This window comes from Miscanthus floridulus, chromosome 18 (assembly GCF_019320115.1).
Source record: "Miscanthus floridulus cultivar M001 chromosome 18, ASM1932011v1, whole genome shotgun sequence".
NCBI classification, from domain to species: domain Eukaryota; kingdom Viridiplantae; phylum Streptophyta; class Magnoliopsida; order Poales; family Poaceae; genus Miscanthus; species Miscanthus floridulus.
This window is the reverse complement of record NC_089597.1, coordinates 114,630,633-114,651,088: the sequence shown is the minus strand read 5'-3', so window position 1 is coordinate 114,651,088 and position 20,456 is coordinate 114,630,633. Positions and strand designations below refer to the sequence as shown.

General features: G+C 44.8%; 1 pseudogene; it reads right to left on the bottom strand.

Moving 5' to 3' along the window:
* Positions 1 to 449, bottom strand: LOC136524416 (zinc finger protein ZAT8-like; annotated as a pseudogene).
* Between the last annotated feature and the right edge of the window lie 20,007 nt (positions 450 to 20,456).

Below are 20,456 nucleotides of genomic sequence, written 5' to 3'. Positions count from 1 at the left end.
CTATACAAGCAGGTTGAGCAGCTGAGGCTCCGAGCTGCGATCATCATCCGGCTGCTGTGGACCTTGGCCATCGCCGCTGCCGCTACCGTTGCCGTCGTCCAACGGCGGCAAGTTGAGGTCCGGCATGTCCCGGTCCGTCTGCGCCGCGGGGTCGTCGTGCGCGGCTGGTGGCGGCGCATGTGGCCGCCGAGCGCCTGGCCCATGGAGAACTCGAGGCCGCAGACGGCGCACTCGTGCACCCGCGCCCTGTCCCTCTCGGCCGCGGCCGCGGCCGCCGCCGGGTCGCTGAGCATCCGCGCCTGCAGCCGCGTGTGGCTGGTGCGGTGCCCGCCGAGCGCCTGGAACGACGGGAAGCGCTTGCTGGACGTCTTGCACTCGAACACGCCCTCCGCCGCCATGGCCCTGCGCACAGACACAATATCACTAAAACTATATAATATTGTAAACATTGCGCACTGACACGCAGAGGTAAGAAGTTCTATGCCATTTTTTATAAAAAAAGAGTTAGGATTGTAAGCTACCATGCAGCACTCTCCTCTTCTTTCTTCGCTCTCCTGCTCCTTTGTCCTTTCTTCGCTCTCCTGCTCCCCAACTTGCGCAGCTACCGTGCAGCACTCTCCTTTGTCCTTTCTCCTTTCTCCTTTCTCCTTTCTCTTCCGGACCTTTCTCTGTCCGGGCCGGGAGTGTGGTGATGACGCGTTACACAATCTATCAACTCGCGAGCCCCACCGAGCAGGGTGGCTCCCCCACGAGAATCTGTCAGAAATGGGAATTCCCAGAAATGCCCCTGGGGGAGACGGCTCTATATAGCGGGCAGGGCAACCATCTCTCCAACCAAGGGCAGCAACCACCGATCTCAGTTCGCAGGCTTAGCTGGTCTGGTCTCCTCTTGCACCGTTTCCTCCCAAATCCTCGCCACTCGCTGTTCGCCGCCCGACTCCTACGCTGACAATGGCCTACGCGCCTCAGGCCGACGAGCCGGAGCTGATCGTGGCCCCCGCCGTGCCCCTCGGACACGTTCAGCGCCGCCTCCTCGACGCGGGCCGCATCCACGTGACCGGCGGCTGGCTCGTCCTCATCAATTACATCATCAGCAACCGCGACGGGAACGCCGCGCACGCGCTCGTCGGCCTCGCGCTTCTGCTACTCGGCGTCTTCCTCATCGAGCTGTCACTGGTGGCCGACCAGTTCCCGGGAGCAGCAAGGGTTGGCGCCGCCGTGGCCGACGCCGTCCTCTTCTACTTCTTGGCGCCGGCGAACTAGCTCCTGGGAGGCTGGGACGACAGGTCTGCATATCGTTGCATGCGGTGATGCACGCTGCGCACCTTGTGGTGCGCCGTTGTAGCAATAAAATTATTATTAAGCGCCATTAGTATGGTTTGCGTTGTGTTGGGTTGGGTTGCTCTGTTTCGGTCTGCGCGCACCTTGTGGTTTGGACGGTTCGGCTTGGGCCTGTACTTTGCACTATCACAGGTTTCCTATTTGTGAATTTGGCCTGTTGAATTCGCCGGCATCAGTGGACCTTGGCCATCGCCGCTGCCGTTGCCGTCGTCCAACGGCGGCAAGTTGAGGTCCGGCATGTCCCGGTCCGTCTGCGCCGCGGGGTCGTCGTGCGCGGCTGGTGGCGGCGCATGTGTTCCGATCCGAGGCGCGCGCCACGGGTGACGACGACCAAGTGTGATACGTACGAGTGCGACCGCGTCACGTTTCTTCGTGTCCTAGCCTCATCAGTCATCACATCCAAGCGGCCGCTGCTGGCCTGGCCAGTTCGCACAAGCCCTGACGTGAGCGCCTCTATCATCACATTAAAAAAAAACACCTAGCATAAGGTCATATTGAACAGAGCACACAGGGCTCCACCCAACTGGCATCAAACAGAATTTAAAGGTTTAGTCATAACAAAGCATTTTCCTAGTTCCCAGGTTATACTCTGACTCTCTTACAGTCTTCGTTCGTTCTGCTGTAAAATTGACTAGGGAAATCGCCGTGGAAGATAGAATTTTAAGGTTTTCGCGTAATAAATGTGCTGCTTATAGCGAACTCCTGCACTCAAATTCCTAATCTACAGTGAGCTGTACATGACAATCCAGTTACTTTCTTATTTCTTTCTTTTATGTACAAAACCAACTGTCAAGAAGAATCTGTTGACGTAACAATCAGCCAATACAACTATACAGGTTGCAGCTCTAGTGCTCTACTGAAGCAGCGCCATTCAGATTCAGTCAGCTAAAGGGGCCAAACGCCTAACCACCAGCTTTGGATGCAGCAAAGACCAGCAGTAGCGGATGACAACCATGTTTGTCTTTTCTGAGGCAAAAGCTAATCTATTCCATGCCAAGAACGCACGGTTGCTGCTGCTATGACTACAGTGCTGCCGCTGAACAAAAGACCGTGTAGATCGCATATCCGCATGTTTGTCTGCTAAATTAAATCGGTGACTTTGGTCATGTGTAAGTTAGGGATCTATACAGTATTTTCAGAACTTTGGGCTACTTCATGTATTTTTCACAACAGTAGAGGGGGACAATTTTTAATAAAAAAACATAGATCTAATAACTATTATTTGCAATGACGACTAAATTTGGTACAAATTTAATGCTGCATATTTTTTATTATGGTGAGGATTTCTAGAATTTACCATTTTCCTCCTAACGCATCTCGTGCTGTTGAGGGCCTTCAATTACAATAGTGACTAAGCATATACAAAACTAATGGTTAGATGTTGTTAGAGTATTTTTTTTTCTAGCGTATCTTGTGGGGTTTCATGTTCAGGCTCCATTGAATATGGTGGCATGTAGCACTTTATTTACTTTGAATCTAACACCGGTAGATGCAGGTAATTTATAGAAACATATATAGAACACTTTATAATTATGTAATCATTATGTTTTAGTTTATAATTTATATTATCTTTCATAATTGCATAGATGAGTGATTTAAAGGTACTCTATATTATCTTTTATAATGGTAGAAGTGGGCCATTTAGATGCAAATTCTTGGTTATTTGAAGTATTTGAAATAATAGAAAATGTGGGTAATTTTTTAGAAAATAAAATATATCCATAGCAAGATTTTCCTTGTCATAATAATTAGATTGTACCAAATAAAATGCATATTTCTGATTATTTGATAATTTCTAGAATTTACATTTTCTGTTATAGCATCTCATGAGAACAATGTGAATAATTCGTTAGAGGGTTCTGATATGTAGCATCAAAACAGGTGTTATATATTTTTCTATAAATTTAATTAAAAATTATAGAAATTTAGCTTAATACTCCCTTCATCTCAAATTTTGCCACCAGATTAGTCTTGTACTAAGCATCGGATTTTTGAATTTCTAGTTAAGTCATGCGCGGCTGCTAGACCGCCCGCGACCGATAGGTGGCACCATCGGTGGAAAGCACTTAGGGACTGTTTGGTTACCTGCATTGGGTAAACCAGGCCCACGGGGTGCAAGCGTCGGGAGTTTGGTTTCCAGGACGAGCGTTCGAGCCAAGCTCCGCTCGTGCAAAAAAGGTCCCTCAGCCAGGCTCCGCGGATACGTGGGAGTCGAGCGTTTCCCTCGGGCCTGGCTGGCGTGGTGTAGCAACGGTTGCGCGGGTGTTGATATTTATTAACTTGTCACTTGTTTAAGTAGTCACCTAATGATTGTTGACATTTCTTAGCATCACCTTTACTAAGTTGTCATCCCCAGCGATGGTGCCAGAAATGCTTATTGGTACTACCTAGTGTCACTTCTAGAATGACACTAAGAAGTACTTTAGTATTTCATGTGACTAGATGGAATATATATAATTGAAAGGAATCTGCAAGCACACAGATAATATACCATTATAGCACTTCACCCGGGAGTATTGCAGGTATCGTTATTTATATTTTTACCACAGGGAAGGATGGGCAGTGGAAATATATTGATAACTTATACACATGATGGAGAAATAAACCATAACCAAACTTCTACTCACAACAGGGGTAAGTCAAGAGATAAATGTATATGAATGGCAAGTAATAACTAATCATTGATCACTTAGAGTACTCCTTTCTATGGCATTAGTATGGTCAAGTAGAATATTAGAGGAATAATTCCTAAGTCATTCTTAATTACAAGTCAAAACATACGTTGATTAGTGTAATTACACTTAGTAATCATGGTTAAGATCAACTTCATATCTACACATAAGGGATATTACTAAGGAAGATTAAGAACAGAGCTTGTCTTACTTCGTAACTAGATCCTACTTGTTCTATATTCGGGGAGTGGACTACAAAGGACTCAACGGGAGTGTCACATCCGCGATCTACCACATGGCTCGGAATATAGGGTGTATCCGCAGGTAAACAACGTATAAGCACCACGCTTACATAATATCGACCACTCAACTCTGGATCTAAAGAATGAGCGCTATGCGAACTTATGCATGAACATGACGATAATCTAACTATACTAAGCATATAATCAAAGTAGACGATGAACATGATAACTATGAACATGATTAATATGAAGAATAATGTCATAACAATTGTAGCAAACATATAAAAGTAATGAGAGATACAGAAGAGAGGGGGTACAAATATTATACCAAGCCACGCTCTTGACACGATCAGAAATCCAAGCGAAGCTTGTCTCCCTCTAGACCTAGCCTAGCTAGCTATGCCCTAGAATATGGTGGAGTTCTGAGGATAATTAGGATTTCTGTCTTCTCAAATGACTTGATCAGGGTTTGATGCCTCAGGGGGTGGCAGGGGCTGGTATATATAGGCCGAAGCGTCAATCCTGAGCCCTCGGATCAAACCAACTTGAATAAACGGCATAGATGCAATCTAGGACGCGGTGCAGAACTGACATAACGAGACGGAGGATGACAGGTGGGGCCCCAGACCATCCCACCTGGCGGCCCCTCGCCCTCCGCTTCAGTGTGTTTTCCTCTATAACCTTCTAGAGGTTTTTATGCGATGATTAAGCGCAATTAATTTTGACTTATAGGTCCATCTTGATGGTTTTCTGGATACACCCTGCAGAAAATACAGATTCACCAAAACTCATGGAATTTGTTAGTTTAAACCCCTAAACCTATGTTGGTGATTGTATTTATGCCCTTATACATGTTATATTGATGGTTTATAATGTTTGTTAACTACCGTCAACAGCGGGCGACCAAAAATTGGCCGGCAGGAGCTCGCGCCGTCTCGCTAGGGTTACTGCTCCGTTTCGCGCCAGTCACTGCGTATATATCTCCATCCCCGCCGCCTCCCATCTCAGTTGCTCACCATTCGCTCAGCTCCGGCAACAAGTGCTCATCTCATCTGTTCTATTTTTTCCTTTTTCCCGGGGATGTTCATCGATTCATGCCGGCCTAATCCCCTCCCTCTGTGGTTGTTCTGCAGGCACTGTGGATCTGAGTTCTTGCATAGGCAAATGAATCTGGTTCTCCCCATCACCCCTCCCTCTATTTTGTTCATCTTGTAACCCTAGGTTCTTGGGGAATAGATCGATCCCTAATTATTTCATCTCATACTTGATGCAGGCACAACAGATCTGGCGTCCCTTGTTTGTTCAACTACTTTTGATTGTTGTGCTATCACCACATCTGTTCGGTATAAGCAATCCTCCTCTCTTGAACCCTCCCCTCCTCCTTATTCTAATTATTACGGTAGTACTTGATGTATGACCGGGATCAAACAGGCTAGTTTTTGCATAGTTTCTTGTGTTAGTTTTTGCTAGATTCTTAAAAAACAAGAAGTTGTTGATACCCAGCTTTTGCCAGTTTCTTGTGACCATGTGAGCAATAAATGAAGCCAGATTCTTTAAAACTGGAGGATCAAACACCCAAACCAGTTTTTGCTCAGAATCCAGATTTTAAAAACTAGAGGCAAAAACTGGTTTTCAAGAATCTAAAACTCATCCAAACAGGGCCTTATTAGGTTTTGTTGTAACACACTGACACGTTTGCTAGTAAATAATAATCTTTTGTAAAGTAAATAAGATGACTTTCGATACAAAAAAGAAAAGGGATCTCCTCCAGCCTTGTTTTTGCCCATAGGTTGTTTGTTGGTCAAACTTGGTCTTTGAACCCTACTCAATGGCGGTTGGAGATATTTATTGTGTACTCGGTCTGTATGTAACACGTTGCGTTCTTGACCGGGGAAACTCTTATCCTTCCTGCGCAAGATGGGCTGTCATACCATGTTTTGAATTCGATATCCAAAATTTTTGGACGGCTTCGAAGTTTAAAATATTTGTATAATCTTTTACTATACATGCGTATATTGAGTAAAAAATATACAACATAAACAACAAAAGTATGAGTCTAGAGTTATACATTTACAATAAATCATATGCATTAGTATAAAATGAAATTTTAGATTTTTATTTGGTCACCCTAAAATTCGAGAAATTTTGAGGAAAAAAAAACAAATTTTGAACCATGTCATATAGCCTCATTGGTTTATGGTTCACGTTGTTACTTACTCCCTCTTTCCAAATTATTTGTCGCTTTTGGTTTTCGTACTGCAAGTTTGACTTGATTTATAGAAAATACGTGCAACATTTATATCTCTAAATAAATTTATTAAAAACTAGATTCAAAGATCTTTCCAACGATACCAATTGTGTACCATAAATGCTAATATTTTTTAATATATATTTGTCAAAGTTGTTTCTCGGAAAGCGAAAACGACAGATATTTTGGGACTTAGGGAGTACAAGACGAGTGCAATATTTGTGAAATCTACTTAAGGAATTGTGCCACTGTACTGCTCATGTTGTGTACAGGCAGTGTACGTACGTAGCAGCAATGCAATTCCCTTGCACTCGGTGCGACTTGTGAAATAGTGAAAGCATCACGTTAGTTACTACTACTTGTGACTGTGAAAGCCATCAGCCGAGCGCGCGCGCCTTGTCTTGTACAGTTGTACTCCATATATTTGTACTAACCAAGGGATAGCGACAACGCGAGGCACTCGCAGGTGCGTCTAGCATGAATCCCCGTCAAAATTGAAAAGCGCCGACGAATGCCGAGCGCAGTTTCGTCTATATGATAAACCAATTTCTAGGGTATTAAGTCAAATAATTTTTAGTCTAACTAAATTTATAAAAAAAAAATCAATGTCTATGACACTAAACTAGTATCACTAGATACAATATAAAATATATTTTTATAATGTATTTATTTAGTATCATAAACAATGATATTATTTTTTAATAAAGTTAATCAAATTTAAGATAGTTTGACTTTAAGTGATTCTAGGAATTGAATTATTTTGAAACGGAACTAGTATTATCATAAACCTTCCGCCGTTAAGCCGTTTATACTTTGTGTTTTGTTGACATGTCACTTCATCGTCTTCTTCTAAGCCAAAAAAGTGTACATGCACTAGGTAAAATTAAATAAACCGAGCAGGCTAATCGCTAGAAACGTTTGAGACGGAAGGAATGAATTTGAGAAGGTTAGCCAGCAACTAAGGGCATCTTCAATGGTTAATTATTATAAGCTAGCTTTAATTATATCATTTTATATTTTATTAGGAGAGACTAGAGAGAGAGAAAAACCATCTCTTCAATAAGATCTAGTTTTGTGCACGCATTCAAAACCATTTTTTTTAGAAAAAGAAAATTTTATTTTGGCCTCCGCATTTTCCCAATCACATGAAGCTGTTATATAGGGCTAATTGTATTATGAGCTACTACTTTCTCTGTCCAGAAATGATAATCATATTTGACCTGAGAGAAAAAAAATATTAAGAAAATTATCTTAGAACTAGTAACTATCTTTTATTGTTATTAGTATATTGCCCGTGCTAACGCTACGGTGATATTTAAGACAACACAAATGAAACAATCAAAATGACGTATGTGCTTTGATGATTTTTGAAAAATCATCGATCACATATTATAATATTATAATAAAAAACATGATTCTGATGACAACCTGACATACCAAATAAAGATTACTTGCATGACAACAATGATATTAAAATATAGTGGATAAATACACATGTCTTTGCATGACAACAAAGATAGAGAATTAACATGAACAAAAAATAAACTGAAATTGTCACTAAAACTGTAGCAAAAGAGTAATACAGGTAAGCATAGCTCGAAATATGCAGGCAAGCATAAGTCCAAATATATAGTCTTCAATTTGAGAACGATGAAGTGCATCTCAAGGGTTGTGTTGCTGCTCAGAGAGCCCCAGTGGCATCCCTGCAAGTATCATCAAGAATTAAAGCCTGCAATGAAAGAGAAATACCATGTATATGTCTCATATCTCTCCAGTTCGATCTTCGTGATATTTCTCACCTTTGTGACTTCTTCATGTTCCTGTAAGCTGGCTGCATGCCGCTCCTCATGTCCTTACTACCAAAACAATTGAGGTCAAATGAACAAGAAATATTTTTTGAACTGAATGCACAGAGAGGTCATGCTTCAACTAACATTCAGATAATAAATCTTCACATAACACTTAAGTGAAAATAGTAAATGTGTGATGAGACAGGAAAATTAAGATCGTCACAAGCCACATACCGTTCCCCAGAAGCTAGACACCTTAGAGCATGTCCAACCGAACCCTCAGCTCAAATTTTGACCCCCTATCCTTCAAAGTAGGGCTCCCTCATCTAGATTCCACCCCCTACTTTGTTGTGAACTCCATCCGATCCCTTATATTTGCCTCCCTACTTTCTCCCACCTCTATTTAATGCATACAGTATCTTGTAACTAATAAATGAACCATTTTTAGTAGCTATATTTCTAACGTTTATACTTCTAATGTCTACATTCCCACCTCTAGCCATGGTAACACCAACATGTTATCCTCTTTTACACTTAAATCTTTTGATCTCTTCTTGCTTCCTTTCGTAGACTGAGAGGCTTGTTCAACAAGATTTTGTCCTTTAGGTGAGATACCAAAATAAGACACATCAAAATCAACCTCAGCGTTGTCCACATTGCTCCCAAAACATCATTGAAGCTGGGCATTTCCATCTTCCTGCACTGCAAAGTACATTGCAAACCAATTCAATAAGAGTTGCTGAATTAAACAAGCCAAATCAATTTATTATTGTAAAATCAATTTCAATATACGATGTTCAGTTGCACAAACCATAAAAACATTTATTACATAAATGCTCTCACTCTCTCTTTGACCCTATATGCTCTCACGAAAAGGTTAAAAATCATTTGCCATGTGTTTTTAGCTACTTGTCTGAATTCTATGTCTGTCATGTTTAATACCTGCCTAGCGGCACAAGCAGTAAGCAGTCGTACTCTGTTTTCTCTGCTATCTACTTCCTGCTCTCCCTCTCTATCACGGTGGATGGCATAGCAGCACAAGCTGCAGATCCCAGTCATCGCGTGCGGTGCTTGCTGCTCAGGCACAGAGCAGTAGCGCCGTGGAGTGAGCTGCCCAACCAGCACGTGAGCAGTGCTTGCTGCTCCAGCTGATCGTAGCTGCGTTGATCTATAATGTCCTCCACACGATGGGATCTAGCAGATACAGTCTCTCTCTCTCTCTCATCGTCTCTACTGGTACTCATCGTCTCTACTGATACTAATGCGATGTAACAGAACCGACCAAATTATAAGAACGTAAGTACAAAAACAATTACCGAAGTGATCAAATTCCTATACTTAAGCTCCCATAATCCCGGTAGTCCGGAAATCACAAAGGATTTCAAACAACTCTCGACATACAAACCAAGATCGTAGTGATTCAACACGACACATCATTCGTTACAGCATTTCGCAAGTGGCATCCGGATTACATCCATCAGAGTGCAAATAAAATATTACAAACCAAGTTCAAATTTACGAAAGCAACATAGTTTAGTACATAACTTCATAGTTTCAAATACATTGCCAGATCTTAGTCATGTCCCACAAAAGCATCTTCAGGTACGAGAACTAGGAGAGACCGCGCCCAACGGTCTAGTCTTCATCCCCAGCCGGGAGAAGACAATACTTGCAGCAACCAAAGTAGAACTGGTCATCTGCAACAGGTGGGAGATAAACCCTGAGTACGAGAAGGTACTCAGCTAGACTTACCCGTCAAAACCAGAAATAAAGGACACCAAGGGTCATGCAAGGCTTATGAGGTGGGCTAGCTTGACACAGTTGCATAAAAGAGCTTATGAATATAGTGACCAATATAAACTTAGCATCAAGCTTATCATCATTTACCTGTCCACTAGATTAGCACCTGTACTAGAGCACTCACTTATTAGGAGCAAACAATATTAACCATAGCAGGTATAATAAGGCTGTCATCATCATATCATCATGTCTGAACCATTATGTTATTTAGTGTATCTACTTTGGAGATAAGCCCGTCAAGTTCTCACTAACCGGGAGAGACGGCGACTCGAATCGAATTACAACTCAGCTGAGGGGGTATTCCTAACTCTCACCCTGGCATACTTTGCAAGGGTAGCCGTGGGTCACCTTTGGGACAACTCAGAAACCAAATTCGCGGGTTCGATCAGCGCCAGCACTCTCAGGGATTACCCTTCTGCCAGGATGATCAGGACTTTTAAATCACCTGCCCTTGGACTTACGCCTACGGCTCCCTTCCGAGGCGCACTTTATACTTATCGACTCCCGGCCTGAGGTGAGCTACTCGGCTTCGTGGTCGGTCTTCAGACACGGCCAACTAAGAGAGAGACATGCGTTCAACATGAACAGGAAAGGCTCCAAGATTCAGTCCTTAAGCGACACAGACGGAGTCACTACAAACCGGCAAGCCTCCACCCGGTCTTCATTTTAAATTAAGACAGGTTCTTTTCCACGATAGCAAATATAGCCAACCGTGCCATATGTATATTCCTATATCTCGCAGGTGACAGGAAATCACCTGACTTCTACCGCGTTTAAGCAGGGCTAAGCACTACACGAGCCTGAGCTACATAGGATTCAGGGTATCAATATTTGGACAAAGATTGGATAACCAATGCAGCAAGTGTTTGCATCCAACACCTAAACTTAATGCAACAATATATATATGTAACAATAATACTTTAACTGCATTTCGGAAATTAGGAGTCTTAATATGCTCCGGGGCTTGCCTTTCACAAAGTTGCACGGATGATGATCTGGGCACTCAACGGCGACCTCGTCTGGTACTTCTCCTGAGGGCTGCACCTCCTGAACCTCCGGTGTTGGCTGCTGCTGCTCCCCGCTCGGTTCCTCGAATTCCAGCAGTGTCACTCCTTTCGGTACACCTATTGCATGCCGATGCACAAGATAAATATCATGGATGCATAAGGAATGACATGATGCTCATGATGAATGGATCACAGTAAGTGTTTAACGAAAATATCACTGGACACTCGTTTACCGATTAAGAATAGCTCTATTCAAATCACTTTAAAACATGTATCTAACTTAACTTGAAGAACGAGATCAACTTACCTAACTTGCATAACCTAAGATAAAGATGCTCATCTTCAGTTAAAGGCCTAACACCTAGGAACATTACCACAAGCTTAGGAATAGTAAAGGCATACTTAATTCAAAAGTTAAGGTTTCACATGCAAACGAGCAGTTTCTTAATTCAATCACAACAAGAGTTCTATAAATTCAAATAACTTGCAGGAGGACATTCTGGAAAGCTTATGAAATTCTCTACAAATCATTTGTAAACATCAAAGCATGATTCTTACGTTAACCAAATCGAATTAAAGTAAACATAGAATCTATCCAGAAATGACAGGTTTACTAAATTAATTATTTAGTGATGATGCAAAAGCATAATTGGACCAAACCAAGTTTACCAACTTGTTGTACATACCAGAGGAACATCAGAAAGTATAGTGCCAACCTCTAAATAAATTATTTAATGTCCTTTTCTAATTTATTTAGTTAATTAGGTGATTAAAGCAACATATAGTAAAACTATACAGAAAAATCTACAAGAATTACAGTAGCTACCTCATGCTTCACATGGACTACCATAAAAATTTCAAAGCAATTGGGCAAGCAGAACTTGCTGTATCAAAAATAACAGATGGCAGGTCTATTTCTAGCATAATTAGGAAACCCTATTGAAAAGTGTCAAGCAACAGATTTCTCATTTTTCCTAGTATCATTCTAGCATAAGAATAGTATTCACCAATTTTTGCCTTTACTGGATCTATAGAAAAATTATGAAAATTCACACAAGATCCATCCAAGCAAACAAGAGAATTACCTAACTCCTACATACAGTGTCCAAAGTGTATGAAAATTTAACTACAAGCTATTCATGATATGAGTAGTACACCATAAAAAATTCATGCCATTTGGAGCTACACAGAAAAAGATATAATTACACCTATTTCCCACATGATTAAAAGAGATAATTAGCAACTCCAATTTTCATAACAGAACATGGCATAAATTATATCTTTAATATAAACTAGACATTACCAGGAACTCAACAAAATTGGAACCACATCATTTGGATCTACTAACCAAGAGATATACATTTTTGAATATGTACTCAAATCTATGAAAAAGAATAAAACAAAATAAAATGGAAACCCTAACCAACTACTGCTGGGCCGGCCCGGAAAGACACGGCGGCCCGCGATGCACGCGCGTCAGCGCTCAGCGTGGCCCAGAAATGGCGCGGCCCACGGTCGGCTCCCGCCTGCGTGCGGCTACTGACGAGCGGACCCCGCATGTCAGAGAGACAGACAGGGGAGGGAAGAAGAACGACGGCGTAGCTCGTCGCCGGTGGCAGTTCCGGCGAGGCCATCGGTACCAACGTGTTCGCCTCACCCGTGCGCACCTAGGGGTACCATCAATCGTGGCTATTACGGTGGCTAGGGGAAATGGCGACAGCCATGGCGGCGCACGGCCGTGGTTTGGCTAGCTCCGGCGAGGTCCGACCCTATAGGGCGCGACTAAGCTCGGTACGAGCTTCTAGAGGTCGCTACCATGCTAACCAAGCAAAGAGGAGGGGATGGGAAGGCCTCGGTGGTAGTTGGCCACGTGGAGCACCAACTCCGGCGAGGTCCCATCATGGCGGCGGTGGTGGAAACGGCGAATGCGCCCTTACCAAGACTCAATCGACACGACTGAGAGGTGGAGGAGATAGAGGAGAACACGGCGAAGCTATGGACAAGCTGGCCGACGCGTTTTTGCGGTGGCGAGCGAGCATGAGCTAGTCGGAGTTGCTGCGGCTGTTGCTGCGGAGCTACGAGCGAACGGAGGAAGCCGAGGAAATAGAAATTGAACTGGCGAGCTGGTTGATAGGCGTGTGGGGGGTGCTCATGTCGTGGTCGGCCATGCCAGGGCATCCGCGGCATGTGGCAGCGCGATCAGGCGACCGGGGACGCGTGGCGTACACGCGGCCATCGGACTCTGAACCTGTCGAACACTGTAGCTCGCCATTCAGTAATCCAATCAGGCCTGACAGTGCAACTTCAACGCGTTAAAACGACTAAACCGTTGATCCATCATGAAAACCGTGTACATGAAAATTGTAGCCCTACCTTCCATCTTCAACTTCTATTCAAGGATCATAGTCTAATTCACCACGAATCAGAAGTTACATCAAGCAAAAGTTGGCTCGATCAAACTAGAATTGTATTTATGACTTAGAAAATTTTCTAAGTATGAAATCAGCAGGAAAACCTGACTTGTGGGCCTTGTTTGAGCATGTTCTAGCCATTTTCATGAGATGGTCATATTGAGACTTTTGTTCCTTGATAAATTGGCTACAACTTTGGTAAAGGGTGCACAACCATGCAAGATCTCTAGGTTGGACTTTTTAATCAGTCAAACAGAGTCACTCTATGGGTCATTCTTAGTCAAACCTCCCCTAGAGGGCAATTTAGTCATTTTGGTCCACATGAACAATGTCCCATCAATTACCCCAAGTGTAGTTAAGGTGTATTAGACCATAATTAACCACTCTACATAAGTGCTACACCAACTTCTAAGGATCACATGTGATGAAACAACAAAACACTCAATTTTACTCTAATGTTGCAATTCCATGTTTCACATGTTTCATGACTTTGTTGTAATTTTAAACTTGTCATATTACTACCATGTTGCCATGTTTCAAGGTATGAGAAACTAATGTTGCATTCACATGTTGCACTACTACCATTCACAAGCAATCAAGTATGAAACAAACATAATTGAGAATGTTGCATATACATGTTTCAGTACAATGGCATGATGAGATAGATGATGCACATGTTTATGAAATGAAATGCAATTTTGTGGGAGCCAAACACCTAGGGTGTTACATGCGATTAGAGGATTGGCGTACCTAGCCAATGATGTAGCCGGACGGCAGCGTCGGAGACCGGTGGTGTCGACGCAGTGTAGGCGTGAGCGGACATGTCCGAGCGCGCACACAGGCTTGCGGTGGTTTTCCATCACCACCATCTTGATCGGGCAGGGGATCTCATGCTTCTGCTGATGGCGCTTCAGCCCATGGTGGTGCGAGTCTAGGCACTGGAGCAGTGCCCGGACATGACCAGTGCCAGCAAGAGGCGCGCCCCAGGCCACGGTGGGCATCGCGCGTGGATTAGGAAGGAGCGGTGGCGACTGTCAGTACAAATCTTGGCTCCGAGGTGTCTGGCCGTGCACAGTAGGGCATCCTAGGTGGCTTCGACGTTGCCGGTACCTCGGCGCCAGAATACATGGCTCTGAGGCCGGCGCCACAGATCTTGGCACCGAGCTCGACGCCACAGATCTTGGCGCTGACCTTGGAGCCATGTATTATGGTGCCGAGCATGGAAAACCATGTGTGTCCGCCGCAGCTCTCTCTCGCGCTCTGTCTCTCCAATGTCTGGAGGGTCGTTCAGAGGGAGAGAAAAGGGGAAGGGAACTACCATTGTGTGGGAGGGTTCTCTTGGTCCCGATTTCTTTGAGGAGGCTCTTTATGAGAGGTTCTCAGTTGAGAGTAAAAGTGATTTCACCAAAGAGGCACCACTGAGAGGATACGATGAACGGAAAGAAGAGTGGCCAAAATGCATGCAAGGTGAGGACTGCCTAGTGTAGATGTTCACCGAGAGAATAGATGGAGGTCGTCGTTTCTTCAAATGCCCGCGAGCATGGGTAATTGCTATTACTATTTGTTTCTTCAATATGTTCCTCTTCTATACAACTTACATGACATACTTATTGCAGTCTTCCTTGGCAGAAGAAAACTATGGGTCCACTAGGTGGGTCGATCCTCGACCTATTTATCCACATGCGGAGTACATCTACTACCTACAGGACCGTATCTTCGATCTAGAAAGGGAAGTTAGCAACGATTACAAAAATGACTAACAGGACAACAACAACAATGGTGCCAGTTCACAGGAGGCACTCTGCAATGATCCATATTGCACCTGCCCTAATCACACGAACAAGGGTCCTCCGCCACCACCACCACCAACAATGGGAGGATACTATGGAGAAGGTGCAACATAATTTGCTATGTGGCCACACTACTAGGACAAACCAATCTTTTTAACGGGCCACATCCATGTGTTTGTTTTTTTGGTTTAATCACCTAAGGCATGTTAGGGTTAGTCAAAGGAAATATGTACCCTTGTTTGGCACATATTCTCACATGCCATTTCATGTGCTTGTTGTTTACTTCAATTACCTAAGGCATGTTATGTTTAGTCCAGGACATCTGCACCCTAGTTTGGTACATGTTATCACATGCCGTTTCATGTGTTGTGTGTGTTGAATTAGGTAATCCACTACTTCATTACATTTTATTTGCACTACGTGAGCTCGTTTCACTACCTATGCAATATTAAACTCAATATTATGATAACAAATAATGAAACCAACAACACTATGAAAGGTCCAATAATAGAGCACATTAATCAACATAACAACATTTGAAGTACATGATGATAAACTAAATAACGCATAACATGCCCTAGGTATGTCCATACTTAAAGTGCATTACATAACAACACAATGCAAAGTCCAAGATTAGACAACATTGTTCATGAATAAACCATAGAACTTGCAAGTCATGAAGACTACTGAGTGCAATGAGGCCACCTTCCCTTCCACTGGCATCGAGATTCTCCTCTATCGCTGCCTTCGCTCGAAGAGCACGCTCAAGCTTCCTCTCCCTCTCCTCCCTGTATGAAGCAACACACCTCCTTTCCTCCTCTTCCTTGTGCTCCTTTTCTAGAGCCTCCTCTCTGCGTCTCTTCTCCATCATCTCCTTGTCCTCTACATCCCACCGTAACAGTTCTGCATCCACTCCTTGTCTTCCGACTTGATCTCAGTGTCGATCCACTACTCAAAAATCACAGAGCGGTGGAGGGGTCTGCAACAAATGCAATTGTTACAAAACAAATAAATCATGCAAGACTTCATTTGACACAAAATAATTATTACACAACATCAATTTCTCACCATCTTATTAATGCGGCAGTGATGAAGTGTAGGTTCAAATGCAAAATTGGCACACATCCAATACCTCTACCTATATGTGTCCTCTTTATCAGACTTGGCTACCTTGTAAGGATCGCTGCAAAAGCACATGAGCACTGGAACACCACTAGGCAGAGGCAATGGGTCGAAGGCATTTCCGGTCATCCGACCATAACTACAATTGAACCAAATTTTTTCTAAGAACCAAAAGCAATGAACATTAAACCCTAAACCTAGGGTTTTTCTATTTGTTGCACATAAATGAAAACATAATATAACACAATGATAAGAGATTACCTTGGCTTACTAGCTTTACCATGCCTTGGCATCCTACCGTTACATAATATAAAAAATAAAAAATCAATTCAAACATTAGGTAATAACGTATCTAGGGTTGCAAAATAGACGTAATATATACCAAATCAATATGTAAAAATGATAAGGGGAGAGAGGATACCTTGCTCGCGAAGATGTATAGATCAAATCCAAGTATCCAAGGTCAAATTCGTCGATTCAAGAGATTGGGCGGGTTAGGGAGAGGAAGAAACCGAGAGGAAGGAGGAAGAAATAAAAGCAGCCTCGATAAGGGAAACTTGGTCATGGGTTTTGAATCCATGCTCGACGCTAGAATACATGGCTCCAAGGTCAGCGCCAAGATTTGTGGCGCTGACCTCAGAGCCATGTATTATGGCGCTGAGGTACCGGCCATGTCAATGCCACCTAGGATGCCCGGCTATGCACAGTCAGGCACCTTGGACCCAAGATCTATGGCGCTAAGACGTGTTACCTCAGCGCCATGAGTCCTGGCGCCGACCCCCTGGGTCCAAATATGAGTTTATGTCTCTCAGGGGGCCAAACATAATTTTTTTTTCAAAAAGGGCCAAATTATAAAAAATTGGGGAGGGTTGGAGGTAGGGGTGGCGCAAGGAAAAAAAATTCTGAAAAAAAGCAATCGGTGAAAAGAAGGGGGAGGGGATCGAACTGTGGCTGCGCGGGAGCGGGCGTGTGGGGCTGGTAGCGGCGTGGGAGGACATGTGAGGGATGAGGAGGTTGACACGCACAACGTGCACCGTTCGATCTGAGTGAGCAAGGAGAGAGAATGTTTAGATTAAATCTAGACAGTCTATTTTGAAGATGTTATTTTGCTGGGTATATTTTTCTAGGTGGATAGAGGAGGATGTAACACCTTTGGTGTTATGAGCTTGCTTAGCACCTAGATTAAGGCCTAAGAGAAATTATCAAGGCAGGTTTCTCGGTGTTAGAGTTAAAACTCTTATAAAGGTGTTAATAAAAATCCTGACAAGAAAATAGACGGGTAGTTTTAATCGTTTGGCACGAAAAACATTTTTTATAAACAAAAATAAAGTATGACTTGTAATTGGTACTTAAGTAAAAATTGAAGTACAAGTTGTGTACAGGAAAATGCAACTTTGGTTTTGGAGAACGAATATTGTTAACTAGGGTTTTTGCCAGCTCAAAAATCGAATTTAAAATTTAAAAACCAGCATCTCGCGTCAACGGTAAAAATCAGAAATTATATTTTAAAGCGCCGTTTGTGGCGATTTGTTTTGCGCAAAATTATTACATAACACCCTAATATTTTGTTCCATGGCTTGGTATGGAGTATGAGTTATCGCGTGAAATGTTACTAGTGAAAGTCAATAGGGTTTAGGTCTTTTGGAGTTGCCGACAACGTATCGCTATTCACATCCACGTCGCGTCGTCTCACGCGCAGGCATGCAGCCAGCAAAGCCATGCGACGCCCATGTGTTCGGCAGCAGCATGCTCCCGCGTGTCCTTGCTCAGGAGCGTCTTAAAGGAAATTTCTGAGCCATTGTTTCTCCCTCCCTGCTCACTCTCGACCGTTCATCCCACCTACTCACCGAGCTGCTGCCGCTGTTCTCGTTGCTTCATCCCTCCCCATCGCTTGATCAGTTTAGTGCACGTTTGTCGGGTTCATAAACCTAGGGTCCCTCATGGACCGGTTTCCCGACAAAGGCTCAGCCCAGCAGACAACATTGCGAATGACGCGCAACTCTTGGGCCGGCCCAAATACCTAAATGATAGGCTAGGGGGAGCGATCCAATCTCTGACCGAAAGGCCTAGCCGAGGAGGAATGGCCCCCGCTTCTGACTCCGGCCCACCTCCGAACGGCCTCTCCAACCGGAATGCCTGGCCAAACACCACTTCCAAACTCCGACCCGCGTCTCTGACCAAGGATGCGCTGAACCCCTACTTACAGTTCTTCTTCGACTGGCACAATCAGAGCCGACTGGGACCAACCGACCGGGGACGTCCGCTCGGTGAGGACCAGGAAATGGACGGAGCAAGAAAGATAGGGCACTCAAGTCAACCACAAAACTAAGGACCGTACCCTATACACCTATAGGACAGTACCCTGCAACCTTCCTCGCATGTCAAAAACCAAGCAGTGTTGCGGGCGCCAACATTTTCCCTACAGTGTTGTGGGCACCATCAACTCCCATACCAGACAAACACAGTAAGGCCCCCACATGCCTCTGGGCATTAACAGTGTTGCGAGCGCCGGCATTTACCACACCAGACGAGCACGATAAAACCACTTGCATACCTCTGAGCATCAACAGTGTGGCAGCCACCGACATCTACCATACCAGAAGAAGACGACGCAACCTCCCACATGCATCTGACATTAATAGTGTTATGGGCACCTACAATCATCTTGTACCCGACAGCGTAGGCAACAAGACTTAGTATACGTACACTCTCTCTATCTCCCTTGTAAGGCCATCCCCTTCATCTATAAAAGGGGATGCACTCTCTCCCAAAAGGGGGATGGATAAGTTCACTTACATCGATTCAACATACAACAACAAAACCAACAGGTTCAGACCTCGAGCACACGCTCGAACACTTAGCACATAGCCGAGCACCCGTCGCTCTCTGCCCTTTAGACCAGAGTCCGACCGGACCTCTTGTATCCCCCCATCTTTCTCCTTCTTGTTTGTAACCCCACTGCAAACTTCGAGCACCTGGGCTCAGGAATAAAGTCACCGACCGACTCAAACTAGACATAGGGCACATTGCCTGAACCAGTATAAACTCTGTGTTAATGAGTGCTAGGCCATATCCGATCACAACGTACAGCAAAACTATAAATATTTACATGTTGGTCACTTTCTGCACCGACAATGTTGTTTCCTAAGGAGCACATGCATCACAGTCCTTGCCGTGTTGTTGCTCTATCGTGCCCATGCCCTGCTGCTCCCTCTCCCTATGCTCCTTCTTGTGCATGCCGAGGCCAAGCTACTACTGCCGCTGCCACGCCAGGACACACCTGAGCTGCATCTGCACGCGCGTCCCTGGCCGCCGTGTCCACGGACGGGCTTCTCGCGTGGGTCGACGAGGCTGAGCGTCGGTATGACTTCGCTGCCACGACCGCTTGCCTCGAGTCCATGCTGCATCCCCCCCCCCATGCTACCGCTCTCCTCCCTCTCACCAAAGCCCACGCGTGGCTCCTTCTCGCCTCGCTCCTCCTCGCACCCTGTGGCTCCTTCCGCTGCCCCGCAGCGCCCGCTGTGGCCGTGCCACCGTCGCACCCCGCCGTGGCCGCTTCCACCGCTACCACCGCACGTGCGAGCACGCCATGCCCGCCCGATGCCGAGGAGCCGCCCTACCAGCACCGCCCTTCTGCACTCCTTTTCTAGCCCTGCTGTGCCCCCATAGCGCCGAAGCCGCCGTTGTCGTGTCATCTCACGCCGCCTGGCCGCTATGGCCATCGTCAGGTCATGGCCGCCATCACCTAGCCTGCGCACTCCTCCCCGCGTATGTGCACCACCGTTGCGCAGCCACCCATGCCTGGATGCGCCGTGCCACTGCCCGCCTGGTCGGTGCCGCCGCAGCTGGCGTGCCCGCCACCACGGCTCGCGCGAGCAAGCTACTGAGGGCCGACTCAGGTCTTGCCGCGGACAGCCCGAGGTCGTGCGGGCTCCTGTGCACCTCATCGGTGGGCTTTCCGTCGCCGTCGGGATTGACCGCCGGCCAATGTTCCTCGGCTCCGTGCTCTGCCTTTGAGGAGGGAGAAAAGGTG